At 36.9% G+C, this 21,766-nt stretch overlaps 12 non-coding genes across 12 annotated transcripts; 3 read left to right on the forward strand and 9 right to left on the reverse strand.

The window, feature by feature from the left end:
* Positions 1-8,250: 8,250 nt before the first annotated feature.
* On the forward strand, positions 8,251-8,324 carry TRNAI-AAU (transfer RNA isoleucine (anticodon AAU)). The gene has a single exon. It is a non-coding gene; the product is annotated as a tRNA-Ile (tRNA).
* Positions 8,325-11,196: 2,872 nt separating this feature from the next.
* Positions 11,197-11,269, forward strand: TRNAK-CUU (transfer RNA lysine (anticodon CUU)). Its single transcript has one exon. It is a non-coding gene; the product is annotated as a tRNA-Lys (tRNA).
* A 2,342-nt stretch (positions 11,270-13,611) lies between these two features.
* Positions 13,612-13,685, forward strand: TRNAI-AAU (transfer RNA isoleucine (anticodon AAU)). The gene has a single exon. It is a non-coding gene; the product is annotated as a tRNA-Ile (tRNA).
* A 2,807-nt stretch (positions 13,686-16,492) lies between these two features.
* On the reverse strand, positions 16,493-16,566 carry TRNAI-AAU (transfer RNA isoleucine (anticodon AAU)). The gene has a single exon. It is a non-coding gene; the product is annotated as a tRNA-Ile (tRNA).
* Positions 16,567-16,639: 73 nt separating this feature from the next.
* TRNAK-CUU (transfer RNA lysine (anticodon CUU)) lies at positions 16,640-16,712 on the reverse strand. Its single transcript has one exon. It is a non-coding gene; the product is annotated as a tRNA-Lys (tRNA).
* A 1,783-nt stretch (positions 16,713-18,495) lies between these two features.
* Positions 18,496-18,569, reverse strand: TRNAI-AAU (transfer RNA isoleucine (anticodon AAU)). Its single transcript has one exon. It is a non-coding gene; the product is annotated as a tRNA-Ile (tRNA).
* Positions 18,570-18,729: 160 nt separating this feature from the next.
* Positions 18,730-18,803, reverse strand: TRNAI-AAU (transfer RNA isoleucine (anticodon AAU)). Its single transcript has one exon. It is a non-coding gene; the product is annotated as a tRNA-Ile (tRNA).
* Positions 18,804-19,317: 514 nt separating this feature from the next.
* On the reverse strand, positions 19,318-19,390 carry TRNAK-CUU (transfer RNA lysine (anticodon CUU)). The gene has a single exon. It is a non-coding gene; the product is annotated as a tRNA-Lys (tRNA).
* Positions 19,391-19,678: 288 nt separating this feature from the next.
* On the reverse strand, positions 19,679-19,752 carry TRNAI-AAU (transfer RNA isoleucine (anticodon AAU)). Its single transcript has one exon. It is a non-coding gene; the product is annotated as a tRNA-Ile (tRNA).
* A 456-nt stretch (positions 19,753-20,208) lies between these two features.
* TRNAI-AAU (transfer RNA isoleucine (anticodon AAU)) lies at positions 20,209-20,282 on the reverse strand. Its single transcript has one exon. It is a non-coding gene; the product is annotated as a tRNA-Ile (tRNA).
* Positions 20,283-20,478: 196 nt separating this feature from the next.
* Positions 20,479-20,551, reverse strand: TRNAK-CUU (transfer RNA lysine (anticodon CUU)). The gene has a single exon. It is a non-coding gene; the product is annotated as a tRNA-Lys (tRNA).
* A 1,130-nt stretch (positions 20,552-21,681) lies between these two features.
* Positions 21,682-21,754, reverse strand: TRNAK-CUU (transfer RNA lysine (anticodon CUU)). Its single transcript has one exon. It is a non-coding gene; the product is annotated as a tRNA-Lys (tRNA).
* Positions 21,755-21,766: the final 12 nt, after the last annotated feature.

The raw sequence follows: 21,766 nt of genomic DNA on the forward strand, positions 1-21,766 counted from the left end.
TTACAGGGAAAATCCAGAAGATTATGAAAATAGAGCTAACGAAGAAAACAAGTGTATCGACGTTTTGCGTTTACATCACAGAGGGGGCAAATTCGCACTCTTCCACACTTTTAGAAATTTTCACATTAAGATTCCTCGAAATCTGTGCATTTTAAAAGTATAGTGTCTTTGGCAGTATTGCAAATAAAAATACGAGGAACATTTTGGTCGAAAATTTTAAACCCCGAGCGAGTCAACAGAGGGGTCTTTTTGGAATTTTTTTATACATTTTGTTTAATGTGCTTAAAAATTCCCTTTAAACGGGATCGTAGCAAATCAAAATGTTCATAACATGATTTGGCATAAAATTCTACTACAGGTCCTAGAAGACGTCAAGGGTCTAAATCTTACCTAAACGCCAGGAATTCATATACAGGGTGAGTTGAAAAAAATGCAACCAACTTCAGACTGCTGTCATTTCTAAGCCACTCGGCTGACAGCTGTTAAAATTATTCCAGTGACTGCTCGATATATTGTTTACAAGCGTACAAAAGCATTTTGGTGAGAATTTTCCAGAAAAAAAGTTATTCGTGATGGAATTCAAGCGTGGTAGTGTGATTTCTTTATAGTTGGCTGGAAAACCACAAGTGGCTATCGTTAGAGCACTATAGCAGTTAAATGTGAATAAATCTTTTGTGTTTCGTATCATCGCTCATTACCGTGATACTGGTCCTGAAGTCAAGAAAATGGACGGAAGAAAACAGCAACATCAGCAGAAATGGTTCGAAAAGTAAAACTGAGACTTGATCGAAACCCGAGTCGCAGTGGTCGAAAAATGGCTCGTAAGCTGAACATATCGCCATATTCCATTCGGCAAATATTGAAAAATGAGCTCGGGGTAAGGCCATTGAAATCTTAAAAAAGTGCAAGAACTTACACCGCAACAGAAAAAATAGACTCAAAAGAGCTAAACAGTTGCTTCGCTTGGCCAAAAGTGGTGAACTGCCGAATTTGGTTTTCTCCGATGAGAAAACATTCGTTGTCCAGTAAATTGTAAACAAACAGAATGATCGTGTTTACTTGTCAAAGAGGTCAGCTGAAAACGTGCACCTTCGGTAGGCCACCAGAACTCAAGCGCAGGTCATGGTGATGGTGTGGACCGTTATAACAGCCGATGGTCGCTCTCCGCTCGTATTAATCGACCGTGGCATCAGAATAAATGCCGAATATAAACGCGAAAATATTCTGGAGGGTGTACTAAACATTTTGTCCGCAGACCTTGGACATTCCAACTGGAGTCAGCACCATTGCACTCAGCACGCTCCACCCAAGAATGTTTACAAAATGAGGTTCCTCGCTTCATTACGACCGCACAATTGCCACCAAAATCTCCGGATACCAATCCGTTGGACTATTGTGTCTGGAGTATTTTGGAAAGCAAGGATGGCACCAAAAAATACCAAAGTGTCGATCACCTCAAGCAAGCGCTTCGCCGGGATTGAGCCAAAATACCGCAGAGCAACATTCGAGCAGCGTTTGAAGGTTTCAGTGGTCGTTTGAAGGCCATAATTCGTGCAAAAGGTGACCAATTCAAATAAATAAAAACTTATTCTAAACTTTGATTCCGACATTTTTTGCTTTCATTTAAAAAAATTAAAAATATGTAAAAATTATGGCGTAAACTGCAGACAAGAAAACAGAGAATAAAACATTGATCCGAAAGTCTTCTTTCTTACTTTAATACAGCTGGGCATACTCCAATCTCCTTTTTTGGTTAACTTCCCTTATATGAGGCTTTCTTCTAGCGATTCTCGCCTTTGCACCCAGGCACATTGACGTGCCTTGCGAATTGTTATTGGGCGAATTTCTTTGCCATATTCCTTGTCAACTTCTACACCAACTTGAGCTGAGATCTCTGAGTAGGTTAAAAATACAAGATTATTATTGGACAAAACAGACAACAATATACATTTTCAAAACTAAATCAAAACAACAAGTATTCAGACGATATGATTACATGTGACAATTATATAGCAGACATGGCCGCACTTTATAAGCTTTGTGTTTCGGATCATTTCCTTGATAAAAATAATAATCTTCGCCAAGACCGAGCTTTTCCTTACAGAGTAGCAAACTTTCTTCCAAAATGTTAAGGTACATAGTCTGATCCATAATACCCTCAATGAAATGCAATACACCAGATCCAGAGGCTGAAAATGAACCTCACACCATTACAGACCCACCACCGTGCTTCACTGTAGGCTTCAAATTTTTGGCAAGGAGCGCTTCATTTGCCTTTTTCAATACATTAGGTCTGCCATCTAAACCAAAAAGGTAGAACTAGTTGTTGTGCGTGAACAGCACATTCTTCCAAAATGAAAAGTCTATTGATATGTGCTCCTTGGCAAATCGCAATCTTACTTCTTAATTTCGCTTGCCGATTAGAGGTTTATGTCCAGCTCTTATTCCATTGTAATTCCACTTATGCAGGATATTTCTTATTGTTTGAGGGCAACATACTTTTCTTAAATCCTTTTGCGAGCTTCGGTTCTTTGTGATATGATGTAAAATATACTTCTCATCACTCAAGGTAAATATTTTATCATTTGCCGTTTTTGACTTATTTTCACATCCATCTGTTTTGAACCGTTTTATAATGTACTGAACTGTTGATCGGCTTCTATCAACAATCTCTGATATATCACTTAGCCATTTATGGTTTTCGTGGAAAATTGTGATAATTAGGGATTTAGGGACTTCCCCAATATATTTTCCAATAATCGCGTGAAGTTGGACGCATTTCGATTCGTATAAATGTAAGATGTACGACTTTAGCTTTTGCATAGAAATTTGGTAAATGTCAGAATAAATGTCATTATATTGTTATATAAATAAAAATAGTACACTTTTGTCCTACGGTTCTAGTACCCTTATAATACGCTAATAAAAAATATAGATTTCTTCTGCTAGTGAATTTGATAACAACCATATATTCCATGAAAGAAATTTGTTTGCTAAGTGTACGAGTTTCGCTTGGAGTTACTTTATTTGTTTTTGAATCCGGACAAGCCTATTCTTTTCAGAAATCAAGTGATCACTCGTTGGCTCGTCCCCCAAGCAAAAAATTCTTTCTCTAAATCAAAATACAAATACCTGGAAAACAAATTCCAAAAAAATCTGAGTGTTTTTAATAAAACTAGTAAAAACTCTCAGATTTGTTTGAACCCTCAATTTTGTGGGTATTTGTACCTTGATTTCGGGAAAGTATTGTTTTTCTTATTTTCCCAATGTCGTCGTAACCTTATCATTTATTATTCCATTAATTTCGTTTCCAGACTGTTTCATTTCGATCTGCTACAGGTACTCCGAGATTAGAACCTCTTGTAGGTTTCTTAAAAAAGTCGAATTAGTGATATTTCTCCCATATAATTGTATCGCTCGTATTCAGAAGCCCCAGCCCATTTTCCGCTTTTCATGAATTTGCTTTCCTTTGATGTCGCTCTAAAGAAAATCTCTTTGAAAAAAAAAAAACTTAAATATCTTATTATCCTCTAACATTGTAACCAATTACACCATAATCAACTGCGAATGAACTTTAGTCAGACCATCAACAAACCTAACAGCCACGAAGAGCAACAGAGAGAGAGAGAGAGAGAGAGGAGAGAGCTGTGGAAATCCACTTTTAGAAAATACATATTACACAAAGTCCCCTCCTTTTGTTGCAACAACCGGACATTTATAGAAGCATGTACACAGCGATGCCACTACATTTCAATAGACAGACATATCCACAAATTTATTTACGAAATACATACGTACAGACCCAACACAGCAACAACAAAGAAACCCATGACGAACAACACACAACAACAAAGATCCAACACACAAGTGGATTTTCGACAGAAGCAAGCCAAAGGCAGAAAAACGACCAAAAAAGAAATACCCAAACGAACCTCTAAATGTTTGCTGTTCGCAAGTCGACTAATATTAAAAATTCTCATACAAAGCTTTGTTGGGTTTTTTTTTTCATTTCTTCATCGACAATAAAGCGCGGTGCTACATTTGAAAAAAAATAAAAATTGCCCATGTTTAGCGGACTTTGAGTCGTACCGTTTGCACGTGTTATTTCTGGCATAGAAACAAGGGGCGTGGAGGCAGTGCCAGCACCATTTTGTGCGCCGCTGCAATCATCCATTGTCAACGAACGACTGACTGACTGGCTTACAGCTTTCCATCGAACAAAACAAAAGTGTGTGTTCCGCCGTTTCATTGTCGAAGGTAACGGACATAGTCAGTGTCGTCGCCATACTTATTAAACGTCGACGTACATTATTGGGAAAGAGTGCAAGAGAGAGAACAACGAAATCTCATACTGAAAAAAACGGAGAGCATGGAATTCTTTGAAACAGACTTTCAAGAGAAAAAAATTACATCAAGGTTGAGAGCAACAAAGAGAAGTTGACGTTTTCTTTTTAATGATTTGGAAAAGAGAAAAATATGCAGTTATTATTTCTATTCAATTGAGAGAGGAAGACAAAGAAGCAGCGAGAGAGAGAGTGAAAATTGTAATGTACATATTTTTGTATAAAATTGATTATTAGTGTATTACTAATAGCACGCCATGGCAATAATGTCGTCTATTCATAGAGAGAAAGAGAGAGAGAAATTCGTGCAAAATATTTTCTCTGTCGGAGAAAATGTACACATTCAACACACACACTCACGTGTACATAACACAACAATTTCATTTGTAATGAGTACAAATTAAGTGAAAACAAGTTTTGAACTTAATCAGCCATGCCAAAGTAGCATTAACAACTATTTACTCTCGAATAGTTTTTTTGTGAACGTTAAGGGGCCACGGGTGAAAAGATTTTTTTGGTTTTTACTGGATGAAATTGGGCTCGAGACGCGATTCAAATGATGAGATTATTCAATTATCAACTTTATTACAAAATACATATCTATGATGCTTATCAAATGTACTCTTCTCTGGAATGTTTCAAACACAAAAGAGGCAAAGAATAAATCCCCATAAGAAATATACAATTCCTTCGCAAGGCGTTCTGTAACGATGGAAGCAAATTGTAGGCGAAAGAAACAAGGTCTGGCCTATAAGGTGTGAAAGCTGACGTTTTCCACCCATTATTTCCCAAAAAGTTTGCCTACACCTCTTCCGAATAGGCTAGCACAGTCTTATATCGATTATGTGCTCCTGGCGCTTACAGATCCCCTGGCCAGTAAAATGAGAGCACCGCTGTATGATTATCTTGCGGTCTTACGTACGTGATTTACATTCCGGTTTCACAAGTTGAATGGTAAAAAACTCTCGGTAATTATATTCACCCATAAAACACGATATATCCTTCCACGTTCTATGACCTGCCAACGGTCTTACAAGATGGAAATGAAGGATAGATTAAAACTTGCGGGAGTTTGTTTCATACGATATTTGACTTCAAAAGCCATAAAGACTTTATCGCGGCTAGAGCAAAAATGAACATTCTTCAGCTACCAAGGGCTGAAGGCAATTCGCGAAGTCTTACTGCCGATGTAACGTTGCTATTATATATTTTGTGCAGCCAGAAAAAAGGCTATGAGAGGAATATTATTTATATTCCTCTCATTTAATCAGAGGTACTCTAATCCGCCCAATATATGGTATCCGGTCAAGTTTTGCGACACATTGTTTTACAAATTAGCTCCATATCACGAAAATGAAGAAAAGAATAAAATATGAAGGACTATACTGCATAAGTAGTTTGACCTCAAAGGTATATATAGACTTTATTCGGGTAAAAAAATATTATTCGGCTACCAAGAGCTGATGAAAATGCGCGACAGTATTATTTTCGATGTAACATTTCTACTATAATGACGGGTGATAAATTTTATGTTGTCCAACCAGATGAAAATGATAAGAAAGTAGGAACATAATGTTCTAGATTCTAGCTTTATTTTTGAGTATGAGAGAAAAAAATACTTTGTGAGGCCGGAACTATTAGTCGGTGATGAAGGGCAATACAAAATATATGGGGTTATGTTTTTATTAAACATTTTACTGTCTGCGCATTTTCCGTCTAATTTGGCATACCATCCATTCGGATGAAAAATCTATGGGAATGGGATCGCAATATCCTGGCTTTATGTTTAGGTATGAGAGGAATAATATTTAATCAGCATGGAACTAACAGGAGGCTCTTAATCTGTCCATCTATGCCAAGTTTAACGATCCACCGACAGATCTTACTAGTTGGATTAAATGTCGTGGAAATTAAGCGGAAAATGAAGTATGTGGAGCCATTTTTCATCAAAGAATTGACTTTAGAGGGCTTACAGAATATCTCAGCTAGAGCAAAACATATATTCTATAGCTACAAATGGTTGTTGCAAATGCGCGATGGTCTAAATCCCAATGTAGCATTGCTATTATATATGCAGATTATACGAACTATCGTTTCCTTCGCGTTTACCCGTTTATATTTGGCATCTCATCCAGCCGGATGCAATAGTCATGGAAGTGGGGATCATAATATCCTGACTTTATGTTCAGGCATGAGAAGAATAATATTTAATCAGGATGGAAGTATAAGTCCGCTCATCTATGGCATCCCGGCAAGATTAATGACCCACTGAACAACCTTACAAGTTTGGATTAAACAAAAAGTTATTCTTTAGGTACCAAGAGCAGATGTAAATGCGCGACAGATAAACCGAACTATCGTGGATGAAAATCTATGGGAATGGGTTTATAATATCCTTTATATTTAGGCATGAGAGGAATAATATTTAATCAGCATGGAAAGACGCCTCTTAATCTGCCCACCTATCCCAAGTTTAACACTCCACCGACAAATTTTACAAGTTGGTTTAATGTCGTGGAAATTCAGAGGAATATGAAAATTGTGGAGTAATTTTTCATAAAAGAATTGACTTTAAAGTGCTTACAGATGAAAAGGCTATGGGAATGGTATCATAATATCCGCACTTTATGTTTAGGCATGAGAGGAATAATATATAATCAGGATGGAACTTACAGGCGGTTCTATAACCTGCCAATCTATGGCATCCCGGCAAAGGATTAAATATCGTGGAGGTGAATATAAAATATGTGCGGTTATGTTTTATAAAAAATATTTTACTTCAAAGGATATATAGACTATAGCCTGGCTAGAACAAAAAGTTATTCTTCAGCTAACAAGGGCTAATGCAAATGCGCGATAATACGAACCTGTGCCTTTTCCGTCTAATATAAGAGGAATAATAACAAATCAGGATGGAATTAAGAGGCGACTCTATTATCTGGCCCACTATGATATCGCGACAAGATTAACAAACCACAGACCCATCTTACAAATTGGACTAAATGTCGTAGAGGAGTATTTTTTATAAAAAAATTGACTTTAAAGGGCATATAGACTTTATTTCAGCTGGAGAAAAAAGATATCCTTCAGCTAATAAGGGCTGAAAAAAGGGCTGGTGAAGTGGGAGCATAATGTCCTAGATTTATGTTCAGTCAAGAAAGAAATACTGTTTTGCCAATTTTAACGAACTACCAATTGATCTTTTAAGTTTCACTAAATATGGTAGAAATGAAGGGTAGCAAAAATATGTAGGGGGTAATTTTTCCTAAAAAAATCGACTTCAGATAGAGTGCAAAAAAATATTCATCAGCTACCAAGGGCTGATGGAAATGCGCGACAGTCTTACTCCCAACGTAAAATTGCTATTATATAGGCAGACAATAAAAAACTTCGTTCCCTACGTCTTTCCGGTCTTCTTCACCTTAAGTCCCATATCATCTCGTATTCTGAAAACTGAATTTAGTATATGTGGCGCCATCTATTTGACACAATATTAAATACATTTTGTTACAACTCATACAAGTTACAGATTCGTTCAAACAGTGTGTATGACGTTGGTGTATTGATATCAATGACTAAGGGGAATTGCTGGAAAACGTTCGTTAATCTGAAAAACCAAAGTGTGTGTGTGTTTGAAAAATTGTGTTGTTGGGAAATATCCATACATGAGATACATACATATATCGTGTAGTTCTAGAAAATTGTATTTTTTTACGATGACTTCAGTGTCGTATGTATTTAGATATCGCTTCTACGCTACATTCTGAGTTATATGAGCCTTTGAAGTTGAATAAATAATCAAAATAACAAAAACAAATTTAAAATCTTGGGACATTTCGAATATTAATATTTGCTAATATTTACTGACACCATCTTTCCAATAGAACTTTCCAATTTCCTGACACGTGGCCCATTAGCTCAGTTGGTTAGAGCGTCGTGCTAATAACGCGAAGGTCGCGGGTTCGATCCCCTCATGGGCCAAGTATAATTTTTAGTTTGGAAATGTGAAGGAACTTGGTAATCTATAATCTGAGTTGAAAAGACTTGCTCCTCCAGCTTATGAATCATAAAAATTGCAAACAATGGTTTAGCATTGATTTGGGTATTCGTTGGGTGGTTATGATGAAGAGCGAATGTATTTTAAAATATCTGGAAACCAAGGAAAATAGTATCAGTCGGTTTTGCCGACAGATGTATGCCCCCAGCCTTGATATATGATTATTCAAACTGTTGACCCTTTATGGGGGAGGTTTCGAAGCAGTTGGCCAATATGTTAAGCATGTGCAAAATTTTAAGGAAATTGTAACTCTTTGTGGGTTAGGTACCAGATGGGACTCGAAGATATATATCATCTTCACAACAGATCTTGCGTTAGTTATTTGGATGTGTGAAATTTTCGCTTTCTTTCAGCGTTTTTTTTTTTTTCAAGATCTTGAAAGCTATGTAGGGGAGGTACCAGAAGAAATGGTCCGATCTCTTTATAACAGATGTTGTGCTGATGGAAATATTAAGATGTACCAAGTCTAAATAGAATCGGATGTTAATTTCCTGTTTAATGAGCTTCATGGGTATTAAAAATGTTGACCCTTTGTGAGGGAATACCAGAAGGAGCGGTCCGATATATCCAATCTTCACAGCAGATGTAGTGTAAGTAGACATAATGGGATGTTCGAATTTCATAATCGTTTTTGGTTATTCAAAACTGTGACCCTTGGTGGGGAAGGAATGGTTCGATCCCAACCATCTTTATAATAGCTCCATCTTTATCTACATCTAGAAATATTGAGATGTGAATGATCATGAATATTCAAAATGTTGACCCTTTGTGGAGGAGGTGCCAGAAGGGGTGGACCGATATATTCCATCTTTACACCAGACCTTGAGCTAATAAAAATATTGTGTTGTTTGTATTTTGAAGATAATCGGCCACGTACTTCACATTTTATAATAGTTATAGTTATTCAAAATGTTGACCCTTTGTGGGGGAGGTACTGGATGGAGTTGACCGATATTGTCCACATTCACACCTGACAACATAGCAGTGATGCAAATATTAGGATTTGCGAAGTTGGAGCAAAATCGGATTATCCTTTCAGCAATTATTATACCCTTCACTATAGCAATTATTATACCCTCCACTTAAGTTTGTCATTCCGTTTGTAACACCTCGAAATATACTTTTTAGACCCCACAAAGTATATATATTCTTGATCAGCATAAAATACTATGTCGATTTAACAATGTCCGTCCGTCTGTCCCTCTAGCTTCCGAACGAAATGAAGTAAGTTGATAAAAATTTATTATGTCTGCAGGACTTTTGGTATTGAAAATGGTCCATGTAGGTCCACGCCTTCGCATAGCCCCCATATAAAGGTAGCTCCCGATATTCGGTATTTTGATAATTTTAGCGAAATTATTTACCGGAATTGTTTCAAATTTGGTACTCGAAGTTCGAAATGGATACTACAGCATAAGACAGAAAATGGGCCATGTAGGTCCACGTCTTTGTATAGTCCCCATATAACGGTACCTCCCGATATTCGGTATTTTGATGATTTTAGCGACAATATTTACCGCAACTATTTCAAATTTAGTATTTGAAGTTCGCAATGAATACTACAGCCTGTGACATAAACTTGTTTTTGCAGGTTCACGGCTTCGTATAGCCCGTTTATAACGGTACCCCCTGATATTCGGTATTTTGATGATTGTGGCGACATTATTTACCGGAATTGATTCAAATTTCGCATTTGAAGTTCGTAATGAATACTACAGCCTATGCCAGAAAATTGTCTGTGCACGCTTATGACAAAAGTTGCGTATGCAGGTCCACGTCGTCGTATAGACCCTAATATACGGCTGAATTCGGTATTTTTAAGATTTTAACAGAATTTTTGATGGATTTTAATTTTTTGAAAAATGACAAATTTGTACCAAATGGTGGAGGTTATTCTAAGTTCGACCCGACCGAACTTATAGCTTTTTTACTTGTTTTCTTTGAAGACGCTTATATTTTGTGGGGGAGGTATCAGAAGGAGTGTACCGATATTGCCCATCTTCGAACTCGATCTAAGTTTGACAATAATATTACGACGTACCATGTTTGGACCAAATTGTATACAGACGGACAGAAGGACATCGCTAGATCGACTCGAAATGTCCTGAAACTGATTTGGTCCAAAGAGACCTGAAGTCTAATACCGTCACTTCGATTAGGCACGTTTTGGCGGTATCAAATGATATATCCCCTCGATAGCCATATGGCTGAGGGTATAAAACGTCCCGTACTCTGCTAGAGTCGATCCCGCCACACATTATTCATTTCTTAAGGGGATTTTACTTAAAAATGCTTGAGGCCGAACCATTTCATTATCACAAACGAAAAAAACAACATTTTATCACCAGATATGAAGAAATTGAAAAAAATCGGAAAAAATAATTTATCAAACTAAACAAAAGAAATGTTATGTCAATCAAATGTGTTCCGATCTACTGAAATGTTGATTACATTACTCAAAAACTTTAAAAGAACACTACTATATGTTATGTGTACAGACATACAAGTGTATATACACATGTCCATATTTATATTCGCAATAAGTAGCAAGAGCTCATATATTTTTTGTAGATTGAATTCTTCACTATTTATAGAATTAGAATATTATCTTCTCTTTCCGTATTTCCTCATTCGTTCACTCATTTGTTATTGTTATTTGTTGTTGTTCTTAATCTAAGAATGAAAACTAACAGCACGTGGTGGTCATTCTCACGACATTGCCTGGCATAAGCAACACGCTGTGACGTCTTGTCTGCTAGCGCGTCGAAGGTTCTACTGTGCCGTAGCTCGCTATATGCCCGGCTAGCTCAGTCGGTAGAGCATGAGACTCTTAATCTCAGGGTCGTGGGTTCGAGCCCCACGTTGGGCGCAGGAATTTTTTTTGAGCGTGTAAAATATTTTACACCTACAATAACAACAGAACTGGTAAATTTCGGTAATATCGATCAAAAGTATAGTTGTTAACCGAACGAATAATAAATTTTTTGATATAAGTAAAAAATTGGGGTAGAAAATTGGATATTAAAATGGTTCGTCACTATTTTAAAAACCTGTGGGGTATTTTGCTCAGATTTTTTTGTTTATTCTAAGAGAAGTTTAATAATTAATAGTATTTATTTTTGATTAATGGTCTTTTATTAATTTTCCTAACCAAAAACCAGTAAAGAAAGTCTTAAAGTAGGGCGGGGCCGACTTTATGATACCCTACACCACTTGCTAATTTAGTAGAGCTCCGTATAACAATTAAAAGTTTTTATGGGAGAATTCAATCATAAATGCCATGATTATAATTATAAATATTAAAGTTCAAAGGACTAAATATGCCGAAGCAATTGTATCTTTTAAATTCGGACTTGTATTGCCCATTTGGTGCACAATTAATTTGAAATCGGATAAATATATATATGGGAGCTATATCCAAATCGGAACCGATCTCGATAAAATTTTGCAGAGATATTTCTGAGCTGTATTTGATATATTTCCCTGAATATCGTTGTTACGGAGTGCATATTACGGCTGCGGAGGACAAAAATAACAAATCGGATGAACAGTATATATGGGAGCTATAGCTATATCTGAACCGATCTTCACCAAATTTGACATACAAGCTTCTAGACTAAATTCGGTCCTACGTGCCAAATTTCATCCCATTTGACAAATATTAGACGTTTGGTGCAGAATATAAAGTAAATCGGACGAGGTTATATATGAGAGCTATATCCAAATCTGAACCGATCTCGATAAAATTTGGCAAATGTATTTCAGGGCTGTATTTGATATATTTCCCCAAATATTGTTGTTACAGAGTGCATATTACGGCTGCGGAGGACAAAAATAACAAATCGGATGAACAATATATATGGGAGCTATAGCTATATCTAAACCGATCTTCACCAAATTTAACATACTAGCTTCTAGACTCAATTCGGTCCTGAGTGCCAAATTCCATCCCATTTGGACAAATATTAGACGTTTGGTGCACAATATAAGGTAAATCGGACGAAGTTATATATGGGAGCTATATCCAAATCTGAACCGATCTCCATAAAATTTGGCAAATGTATTTCTGGGCTGTATTTGATATATTTCCCTGAATATTGTTGTTATAGAGTGCATATTACGGCTGCGGAGGACAAAAATAACAAATCGGATGAACAGTATATATGGGAGCTATAGCTATATCTGAACCGATCTTCACCAAATTTGACATACTAGCTTCTAGACTCAATTCGGTCCTAAGAGCCAAATTCCATCCCATTTGGACAGATATTAGACATTTGGTGCACAATATAAGGTAAATCGGACGAAGTTATATATGGGAGCTATATCCAAATCTGAACCGATCTCGATAAAATTTGGCAAATGTATTTCTGGGCTGTATTTGATATATTTCCCCAAATATTGTTGTTATAGAGTGCATATTACGGCTGCGGAGGACAAAAATAACAAATCGGATGAACAATATATATGGGAGCTATAGCTATATCTGAACCGATTTCGATCAAATTTGGCATACTTATTTTCAGGCCTAATTTGGTTGTATGTGCAAAATTCCATACTGTTCGGGCTGATATTACACGTTTGGTGCACAATAAAAGGCAAATCGGACGAAGATATATATGGGAGCTATATCTAAATTATCTCCAATTTCAATAGGGTTCGTCCTTGGGCCAAACAAATGATTTGTGCAAAATTTCATCTGGATCGGGCAATGAAGGCGAACTGTACTTTGTTTACAAAAATACATGGACAAACGGACGGACGGACATGCATAAATCGACTCAGAATGTGATTCTATGCAGATCATCCAAAGGAACTATGGGTCTATGTCGTTTCCTTTTGCCTGTTACAAACAAATGTACAAAGACATAATACCCTGACCACCTTGTAGTAGGGGGTACAATGAAGTGGCCAGTTTTCGCCCCTATATTGGCATTTTCCTTGTCATGTGTGTCTGTAGAATATGTATGTACCTTGTCGATCTCCAGTTTATTTTCATGGCATTAGGTTGGTATTGTTGATTTGAAAATGTAAACCAATCAGTTTAGCACTCTTCGTCGTAATTATATTAATAAACACTTCATTTACTACCTGCCTCAAATGCCACAGGTATGTATGTTTGTATGTAATGGCCATATGATCCTATTCTAAAAAAGCGCGTTATTCTAATTTCTAAAAATAAATTTTGTATTTTTCTAGCGCTGATATTCAGGCCCATTAGCTCAGTTGGTTAGAGGGTCGTGCTAATAACGCGAAGGTCGCGGGTTCGATCCCCTCATGGGCCAAGCTAAATTTTTATTTTTCCTAACAATAATGTCATAGGTCTCATTAAAAGTCAAAATTAGTCACGCTACGTTTCCACCAAGATATTCTTACCAACAAACAGACACAAAAAGATACTGCGCCCAACGTGGGGCTCGAGATTAAGAGTCTCATGCTCTACCGACTGAGCTAGCCGGGCATATGTATAGCCACAAACTCTGGTGTTATTCCCGCAGTGTAAAAAATTATATCATATTTTCAATGTACTTTATATTTTGAGCCCTGAAAATTCAGGGTGATATAAAAAAACTGCAACAAAGTCAAACACCATGATTTTTACATTTTTTTTAATTTTATTGAATGAAAACAAAAAATGTCGGAAATAGCATAACATTGTAGAATAAGTTTAGATTTGTTCGAATTGGTCACCTTTGGCACGAATTGTGGCTTTCGAACGGCCAATGAAACAGTCACACGCTACCCGAATGTCGCTCTCCGGTATTTTACCCCATTCCCGACGAAGCTCTTCCTTGACGTGATCGACACTTTGGTATTTTTTAGTGCCAACATTGCTTTCCAAAATACTCCAGACACAATAGTCCAACGGATTGGTATCCGGAGATTTTGGTGGCCATTGTGCGCTGGAAATGGGGCGAGAAACCTCATTTTGTAACCATTCTTCGGTGGCGCGTGCTTAGTCCGATGTCAAAGGTCTGCGGCCAAAATGTTTGCGTGCCCAAGGCTTTAATACACCCTCCAGAATATTTCGCGATTATATTCGGCGTTTATTCTGATGCCACAGTCGATTAAATCGCTCTCCGACCATCGGCTTTTATGGCGACCCACACCATCACCATGGCCGGCGCTTGAGTTCTGGGGCCAACCGAAGGTGCACTTTCAGCTGACCTCTTTGGCAACTAAACACCATCATTTTGTTTGTTTACAAACTGCTGGACAACGAATGTTTTCTCATCGGAGAAACCTAAATTCGGCAGTTCACCACTTTCGATCAAGCGAAGCAACTCTGTAGCTCTTTTGAGTCTATTATCTTTCTGTTGCGGTGTAAGTTCTTGCACTTTTTGGAATTTTAATGGCTTTATCCCAAGCTCATTTTTTAATATTTGTAACTAAAAAAGGAGAAGGAATGGATAAATCGTCATTCTAGAGCGAGAAAAACGCATTTTAAGTTATCGATTGAAATTTGACATTCCAAATAAGGAAGATTTTTACACAATACTTTGGAGTGAGATCAATCACGGGTTAAAGTGCTGCTCTAACTGAATATGATGTGGTCTTAATTTATGTCAAACCCCAAGGATATGAAGATTTAACTCTTTGAATTCTACAGATATCAACATGAAAATTCGACAGACATGAAATAAAATACGTAGAAATTGCTAACTCCTTTTTTGGAGTAATTAAGCTATGTGATCTTCAAAGAATCTCTGTCTATATCGATACCTCCATGATCGTCCGTTTTTGTATGAAAATTACTTCTTGATTTCAGCACACAGTGTTGAATTAAATCTAGAAGTACGTATAAACAAGTAAAAAATAGGCTAAGTTCGGCCGGGCCGAACTTTTAATACCCTCCACCATTTCGAAGGAAATTGAAAATTTTTAAGAAATTCCAAAAACTACCACCTAAATGAAAACCGCATTAGGTTTTAGGGTTGCCATGCTAAGTATAAAATAGGCAAATATACGGGGGCTGTAGTACCCATTACGAATTTCAAATACGAAATTCGAAATAATTCCGGTATTTAATGTCGCTAAAATCATGAAAATACCGAATATCGGGAGGTACCGTTATATGGGGTTATACGAAGACGTTGGCCTGCATACGAAATTTTTTGCCATAGGTTGTAGTGCCCATCAGGATCTTCCATCACGAAATTTGAAATGATCCCGGTGAATAAAGTTCCTGAAATCGTCAAAATACCGAAGCTACCGTTATATGGGGGCTATAGGAAGACTCAGACCTGCATACAAAATTTTTTGTCATAGGCTGTTGTACCCATTAAAAACATCAAATACCAAATTTGAAACAATTCTGGTGTATAATGTCGCTAAAATCATCAAAATGCCGAATATCGGAAGGTACCGTTATATGGGGGCTATACGAAGACGTGGACCTGCACAGACAATTTTGTGTCCTTGGCTGTAGTATCCCTTTGGAACTTCAAATACCAAATTTGAAACAATTCCGGTAAATAATGTCGATAAAATCATTAAAATGTCGAATATCGGGAGGTACCGTTATATGGGGCTATATTAAAACGTGGACCTCCCTGCCTACTGGCAAAATAAACATGTGTGCAAAAGTTTAGCCTGCTATCTCAATTCGTTCGAAAGAAAGCATGATTACAACAGACAGACGAACATGGCTAAATCGTCTTAGAATTTTACGCTGATCAAGAATATATATACTTTGTTGGGTCTGACATGAGTATTTCGAGGAGTAACAAACGGAATGACAAAATTAATATACCCTCCATAGTATGGTGGAGGGTATAAAAATCGGTTCAAATATTGATAGCTATTGTCCCACTCCAAATCTGTAATATGAACTCTATAGTAACAATATTTATTCAGCACAAGTCACCATATATATTCAAGAAATGTCAAAATTCTTAATTTGATGCAATTTCTTCCGATTCGCAGGAATACACCTCCTACGTTTTTCCAATACCAATGGATTTTAATGAGCCTGTGCAAGAGATTACTCACTCTGTGAAAATCGTAATTAACACAACGAGTTGTAAATTTCTCCAGGTTAGAGGAATTTATATTTTATCTAATCTCATTGAGAGAACTAAAAACTAATTCCTGGCCCATGAGGGGATCGAACCCGCGACCTTCGCGTTATTAGCACGACGCTCTAACCAACTGAGCTAATGGGCCATGTGTAATACACAATCCGAAAATGTTTTTAGTATTTATTAGAAAAAAAAAATATAGTAATAAAAATGTACTGCGCCCAACGTGGGGCTCGAACCCACGACCCTGAGATTAAGAGTCTCATGCTCTACCGACTGAGCTAGCCGGGCATATAATGGGTTAATTATCAAGGCGTTATCTGTGACAATTTTGAAATATTATCTGAACAAATATTAGGATAGGCAGGGAAACATTCTTCTTCTTTTTGAAACAAAACTTGTGAAAAGTAGACTCTTTAAAAATATTCAGAATTTCTTAAGGATAATGATAAACTTAGACAATAAAGTTTACAGTTTAGATAAATGCTTGTCAAATGATTTATATTTCAACAAGAAGAAGATCGTCTAATAACCAATATCAAGAAAAAAGTGTGGTTAATATTTTAATACCCTCCACCATAGTATATTTAATTCCCTCCTCCATAGGGTATATTAAGTTTGTCATTCCACTTGTAATACCACGAAGTATGCACTTCAGACTATATATATATTCTTGATCAGCATAAAATTCTATGTCGATTTAGAGATGTGCCGTCTGCGGAAATCCCTCTAGATTTCGAACGAATGTATGTGGATAATATTTTACTTAGGTCTGTGTTTTGATATTGGAAATAGGTTCACAGGTCTATTTTGTAGAATAGCCCCCATATAACTGTACCGACAGATTCAAGTTTTTTTGCTGTAATATGACAGAATGTGTACACATTATGTAAGAAAGTTCTTTGCATCGAACTGCCAACATAGAGGTCTAGGTTTTGGTACAGTGCCATACAACTGTACCTTCAGATATTCGGTATTTTAATCATTTGTGTTATTCTTTTTACCGGAAATGTTTCAAATTTGGAATATGAAGATCGTAATGGGTACTACATCTTATGACAGAAAATTGCCTGAGCAGGTCCACGTCTTCGTATAGCCCTCATATAACGGTACCTTCCTATATTCGGCATTTTGATGATTCTAGCGACATTATTAACCAGAATCCTTTCAAGTTTCGTATTTGAATACCGTAATGGTTTATGACAAATATTGCACCCCAATACAGGGTTGCCCATATTCGACGGACCCATGTTTTGTTATGCGACTTGTGTACGGTGGAGCGCCGTCTTGTTGAAACCAGAACTGCCTCATACGCTTTCGACGAATAATTGGCATCACAAAATTGGTCATCATGTCGCGATAACGCTCCTGATTGATGGTAACAGCATGGCCATTTTCATTTTGGAAGAAAAACGGCCCAATGACCGTTTTCGCACTAACGCCGCACCAAACTGCGACTTTTTCGTCATGAAGAGGCACTTCTTGAATCTCCTGAGAATTTTAAGTGGCGTAAAAACGGCAATTTTGCTTATTTATTATTAAGTAATAATGAAGGCCTTAGAAGGCGCACTTCTCACATTTTTTAATGTTTTAAAAGCACGTTGAGTTTTCACAATTGACTTCTTCTGTTGAATGTAAATTTCAACTATTTCAGAGCGCTCGCGTGGCGTGTATTGGTTCATGGTAAAAATCTGCTTGGACTGACGCTTCAAACACGGTATGTCATTAAGCGATGTGACATCTCTGTCAAAAGTTATGGCGTTGCCAGATCGGTCCGTCGAATATGGGCAACACTGTATAATGGCAATTCCAACATTTGGTATGTTATATTAGCATATTTTTCAATGGATTTGTTTTTTTTTTTTTTTTTGAAAATTTACAATTTCCTTCCACATGGTGGACGGTATTCCAAGTTCGGCCCGGCTTCTTCACTTTTTTTAAGATTTAATTTGGCATAATTGCGTATAAAATCATTTGTGAATTTATAAGCGAATGATCAGAAGAACATATACAATTTGTCAATAATTTCAATTCACATTCTTTCAAAACGCTTATGTATTAAAACGTTGATTCCTGGCCCATGAGGGGATCGAACCCGCGACCTTCGCGTTATTAGCACGACGCTCTAACCAACTGAGCTAATGGGCCCATATCTTTACAGATTTTATATGTATATACCATTTTATATGTATATACCATTTAATCTATATTCGTTCTCCTCTTCCTTCTCTCATAATATTCTTCTAAAGGTTACAACTTATTCTTAATTTCTTCCTTATAGGGTTGGCTCGGGGAAAAAATTCACTTCTGGCCCATGAGGGGATCGAACCCGCGACCTTCGCGTTATTAGCACGACGCTCTAACCAACTGAGCTAATGGGCCATACATTGTAGTGTTTTATATTTTATTATATGTTTATATATAATCATGGGAAAAAAAGACACATACAAAGGTGGCGCCCAGCGTGGGTCTCCAACCCACCGAACCTGAAATTAAGAGTCTGATGATTTACCGACAGAGCTAGCCGGACAGATACAACGATATATTAACACCCCAAAATTAAACCCGCATGTAACCTTAAATAATTTTCCATAAAGTACCTATAAAGGCCCTAATATAGCCTTGAATTGCTTTACGGCATTTAAAAAATAAAACTAAAATTATAGACATTTCCCAATTTTAATGTCACAATGCAATGACCTTCAAAATAACAAAAAAACAGGTCGATCTCGTTACTAGGAGTCAATATTGTGACCGATATATGACATTTTCAATACCATGGGTAATAGCTTTACTGCGATTTTCACAAACAGATACATACTTTGCCATATCGAATGCTACTACTTAATGTATACATAATGAACCCCCTTTGGATAAAATGAATAAAAGGAAATTGCGCCCAACGTGGGCCTCGAACCCACGACCCTGAGATTAAGAGTCTCATGCTGTACCGACTGAGCTAGCCAGGCATGTTGATGCCCTGTAACATTACGCAATTCCAATTATAGAAATCCGACCCTGTTCAAAAAATAAAAATGGATGTATGTATGTGGATATAGTCAAGACCCTAGCATATATGCTATATAATTAAGGGAAGGAGTTATTGATCAAAAATACACTTTTATATTTTCATCTATAATGGGAGTGGAAGTGCGCTGCTTGAATCCCTAGTTTTTAGGTCTAATTCTTCATGGACTTAAATCTTTAGATGTCCAGAGAGGACTACTACATGTTGTAACAAATCAAAAATGTATATTTGGCCCATGAGGGGATCGAACCCGCGACCTTCGCGTTATTAGCACGACGCTCTAACCAACTGAGCTAATGGGCCCATATCATGTCGGAATACACGTCCAAATTTTAATTTACACAACATGTTTTACCTATATTTTTAACGAAACTAGTTAAATATGAATGATGAGATCAGGACTACGTGTTTGTATGTTCCCCATATAACAGTGGTAACCAACTAATTTGAGATATTTAGAGGGGTTTAAGCAAATATTGAATTAAAATCGGCAGAATTGATTTCATTGTTAAAATGTATAAAGGATCGTCGTGGGGAACTTGCCATGTTATGTTGTGATTATATTTCACAGCGTCGTATTACATCCGTGTTAACAACTTGGCCTTGGATAGGGTTAAATGAGGTCTCCATTTTATTTCCGATAAAAAATTAACGGCTGTATTTCGGGGACTGGGACCCAAGTTTGCATATTTGTGTATGGCATTCATATAAGTCCATATATAGCGATGGTGTGACTGTGCTGTCTTAAAAACTATTTCCTGGCCCATGAGGGGATCGAACCCGCGACCTTCGCGTTATTAGCACGACGCTCTAACCAACTGAGCTAATGGGCCACGTGACATTAATTAAACAAAATTCCAATAGCACAATGTGTAAGAAAAAACTGAGGCCATGGAGATTTTTATATAAATTAAGGATAATTTATATAAAAAAATTACTTAACGGTTTATTCATAACATTATTTAATAATTTTATGATAAAAAATAATTAAAGCCTTAATTATTATATAGTATAGCAAAAAAATGTCTGCGCCCAACGTGGGGCTCGAACCCACGACCCTGAGATTAAGAGTCTCATGCTCTACCGACTGAGCTAGCCGGGCATATTAACACGTTTGCGGCACTACCCAATTCCGCAGAGATCCGTAAATACAAATAAGTAATATCCCCCGGAAACAAATGTTTGAGTAAATATGAGTATCAATATAAGTAAATACCAAAAATAAATCTCATTTACGGTCCAAACTGAACAAATCGGCCTGATAATTAAAAATGCTTAAAATGGGTAGATCCTTTGTTAATTGATCGTTGACAGCGATCTGTTTGAATTTGGTGTACCAACAAAGAATCTGAGATCAAACTATATCAGATCTATCTCTATATCGAATATAATTAAATCTACAAATAAGACTGTGCAACAGCCAGCGGACCTGGGAAGTCATGAGTTCAACGTCATGGCCTTCAAAATAGGTAAACTCAGGAAGTAATTTTATATGTGCGCTACTTCGAAGGATTGACCTACGTTGACATTTTTCTGCGAATTACTTGAAAAATCTGGCCAATATCCCGGAATAAGCTGAAATCAGGAGCTATCTTCATATAAGGGTAATACCAAATCGTGGGACTATATTGATAATTTTTTGCTAGTATGGTTTCTTCTTACTAAGAACTCAAATTGTCAAAATTTGTTAAATATGGCTAAAATGTAAAAAAATTCTTGAAATCGGGGCATGCCCTTAAATGGGGGCTATACCAAATCGCAGGCCGACAAGACCCATATTTTGTATAAATGATTCTACATGTAACCCATAGGAGTGTTTCCAATTCAAACTCGATCGCAAATTTTGCAAAATATAGAGAAAAATATTTGAGGCCCTTTGTGTATGGTTAAGGATATGTAATTCAAACTCGATCGCAAATTTTGCAAAATATAGAGAAAAATATTTGAGGCCCTTTGTGTATGGTTAAGGATATGTAATTGACCTAAAAAAATTTGGCCTGGGAACCCAAAACCACCCCCACAAAAATATGTAAACATCAATAAAAAATGTCAAATTAAAAAAAAAATCGCATGCGATATTCAAAATTATGAAAATATACAAAATACAACTCACATTTTTAGTGGCGTATTTTTGTCCTTTTCAGCCAAGGGACGATTCCGAAATGATGTGAAGTGTCAAAACCAGGCCAGCCGTTTTGAGTTAAAAATAAATGCTAATAAAAAGATTATCTGCGCCCAACGTGGGGCTCGAACTCACGACCCCGAGATTAAGAGTCTCATGCTCTACCGACTGAGCTAGCCGGGCATATCTACATTT

The sequence above is a fragment of the Musca domestica genome, unplaced genomic scaffold (genome assembly GCF_030504385.1).
Source record: "Musca domestica strain aabys unplaced genomic scaffold, Musca_domestica.polishedcontigs.V.1.1 18, whole genome shotgun sequence".
Lineage (NCBI taxonomy): Eukaryota > Metazoa > Arthropoda > Insecta > Diptera > Muscidae > Musca > Musca domestica.